This window comes from Oncorhynchus mykiss, chromosome 30 (genome assembly GCF_057628025.1).
Source record: "Oncorhynchus mykiss isolate SJ-2025 chromosome 30, ASM5762802v1, whole genome shotgun sequence".
Lineage (NCBI taxonomy): Eukaryota > Metazoa > Chordata > Actinopteri > Salmoniformes > Salmonidae > Oncorhynchus > Oncorhynchus mykiss.
The window spans coordinates 37212160-37215677 of record NC_143051.1 but is presented as its reverse complement, the minus strand read 5'-3'; positions in this window follow the sequence as shown (position 1 = coordinate 37215677).

Here is a 3518-nt window from a genome sequence, read left to right as displayed (position 1 = left end):
GCGCGCACGGGCGCGCCCCTTGGCCTCCCTTTTTACTAAACGTCCCCTGCTGTTTCATTGGCGGGCCTACATGTGGTAAATTAAATAAATGATTTTCTGATTATTTGGCTGTATGCCTATGTAATACCTTTTACTTAAAATACCCAAAACAAACATCTGATAACATTTCAGTTGAAAATAGATATTGTGTATGATAAATGTTTGAGGCATACATACCCAAATACAAAACTTTACACTGAACAAAAATAAACACAATATGCAACCATTTCAAAGATTTCACTGAGTTTATGGGTTTCTTACTGGGGAACGGAACAACTATGTCTGGAAGGATGTAGACTAAGAGCCAACTAATGCTCGATTTATAAATGTGATCGGAGGCGCCGTGTGGATGGTGTTACCCAATAACTGCCCCTCTGGGAGCAACTGAACTATTTTCGCATCGCCGTCCGCCTCAAATCTTGTAGCTAACAATGTGGAGGGCTCCGCATTGACATGATTGGTTGATGGGAGGTGAGGGCGACAGGTCCAGTATAAACAAACTCACTTCCTTCACAAAAGCGCTGCTCGGCGAGGCGCAAGAATTATGAATGTCCCGATTTCTGCAGAGTCCATATCACCGTAAATGCTGCACAGCCAATGCATACAGTCGGATTGACCATGTAGCGCCTTCAACTGCTTTTGAAGAGGCATGTGCAACTTTGTCATACTGCTATGCAATGAGGAGAACATTCGCCTTGGTACGTTTATCTAGCATCTCCCATGTAGGGTTTTCCACAAACGCTTCCAACTTAGTCCATCCCTTACGAAAAAAGATTGCAGTATAACAGCAGTATCCTGCAATCACTGCGTCCAAAATACCAAAGTCAACTGCAGTTAACACACTTTTACTGCAATCATCTTTTGTAAGGTACAGCTTAAAAACACATACACATAAGCCTGTGTGTTTATGCAACTTTCAAAATTATTCCACCAATCTTATAACCCTCAAGACAATGTCAGTGATAGAAAATGTACCACAAAAGTGTATTTTGAACTCAAATATCTGGGCACAACAGAGCAGGTGACTAGAGCCACTACCATACTCACAGGAAACAAGATCCCAGAAGAGTCCCCAATTTGTTACATTTCCCAGCAAGAAATCCAAATAATGTCTCGAAACAGAAGGGGTAACTAACAAAGAGTCACTAACAACCAAAACAAGTGGTTTTAGGAGGGGTTCTGAAAGACACTCATAGAGGTGGCCACTGAAAGTTCACTAGCAACAACTGGAGCCTAAAAGACACACCATGAGTGCCCACTAAATTTGTCAAACAAAAGAAAAACCCCACACACTTATGGACTGGAAGAAAACCAAAAACAGGGAAGCTCATATAATGGAATGTTTGTCTAGAAATCAAAATAAAAAGCACCAACTGAATGTCTTAACCCCCCACATCGCACTAGACAACTGGAGCACTGGGCCAGCCAGTCTTAAATATCACCTTGGCCAGCACAGGTGAAACACCTTCCAACTAATGAGATGGACAAACCAGCACAGGTGTGACACATACTGACTAACGAAGTGACACCAATCAGTGTATCCGACATGTCAACGTGCTAAAACTCCAACCTAAAAACATAAATGGAAAAAACTAAACCTGTACAGTTCTTATAATGAAATCAGTCAATTGAAATAAATTCATTAAATCAAATGTATTTATATAGCCCTTTGTACATCAGCTGATATCTCAAAGTGCTGTACAGAAACATTAGGCCTTAATCTATGGATTTCACATGACTGGGAATACAGATATGCATCTGTTGGTCACCGATACCTTTTTTTTTAAAGGGGAGTGGATCAGAAAACCAGTCAGTATTTGGTGTGACCACCATTTGCCTCATGCTGCGTGACACATCTCCTTCGCATAGAGTTGATCTGGCTGTTGATTGTGTCCTGTGGAATGTTGTCCCACACCTCTTCAATGGATCTGTGAAGTTGCTGGATATTGGCAGGAACTGGAACACACTGTAGTACATGTCATTCCAAAGCCTCCCAAACATGCTCAATAGGTGACATGTCTAGTGAATATGCAGGCCATGGAAGAACTGGGACATTTTCAGCTTCCAGGACTTGTGTACAAAAGATCCTTGCTACATGCATTATTATGCTGAAACATGAGGTGATGGTGGTGGATGAATGGCACGACAATGGGCCTCAGGATCTCGTCACGGTATATCTGTGCATTCAAATTTCCATTGATAAATTGTGTTTGTTGTCCACAGCTTATGTCTGCCCATACCACTGCGAGCATTGGGGCACTCTATTCACACTGCTCACCCACACAAAACCTGTCATCTGCCCAGTACAGTTGAAACCGGGATTCACCCGTAAAGAGCACACTTCTCCAGCGTGACAGTGGCCATCGAAGGTGAGCATTTGCCCAGTGAAGTCGGTTACACCTCCAAATTGCAGTCAGGTCAGACCCTGGTGAGTACGACGAGCACACAGATGAGCTTCCCTGAAACGGTTTCTGACAGTTTGTGCAGAAATGACTTGGTTGTGCAAACCCATTTTCATCAGCTGTCCGGGTGAGTAGTCACAGACGATCCCGCAGGTGAAGAAGCCGGATGTCGAGGTCCTGGGTTGGTGTGGTTACACATGATCTGCGGTTGTGAGGCCGGTTAGACATACAGACAAATTCTCAAAAATTACATTGGAGGCAGCTTATGGTAGAGAAATTAACATTACATTCTCAGGCAATAGCTCTGGTGGACATTCCTGCAGTCAGGATGCCAATTGCACATTCTTTTCTCAAAACTTGAGACATCTGTGGCATTGTGTTGTGTGACAAAACTGCACATTTTAGTGGCCTGTGTAATGATCATGCTGTTTAATCAGCTTCTTGATATCCCACACCTGTCAGGTGGATGGATTATCTTGGCAATGTTCAAATGTGTGCTCCAAATGTGAGAGAAATAAGCTTTTGTCATATGGAATATTTCTGGGATCTTTTATTTCAGCTCATGAAAAATGGGACCAACACTTTACAATTTGGTTCAGTGTATTTAGGATGTTTGAGGGAGTGACTTACGTCACACTAAAAGCCCTTATTGCTTTGTAAAGGTTTCATTCAGTCTCCCCATGATCTTCAGTGATTAACATGAACAAGCCTGTCAGATGGACTTTGCTGTCAGTGTTACTGGAGAAGTTATAAAAGCGAAGAGTTCATACTCCCTTTCCCATCATGAGCTGTAGAAGACTTTGCAATAACCATGAATTGGGGCAAAGGAAAGCATGGTTGAGTTGACTCGCAGATAGTGGCACCTATACAACACGTCCCAAAAACTTTGTCCAAGACCAGATTAAGGTGCTGTTCAGAGCAAAGGTTCAAACTAAAAATAATTAAGGTACAGATGGAATGTTACATTATCTCAACTGTTTCTGCAAACTATGTAGAAATTAGAACAACCAATTCTCTGGATTGTCTCGGCTGCTTGATATTCAGTGAGTTGTATGAAATGCGACACTGCTGAAACAA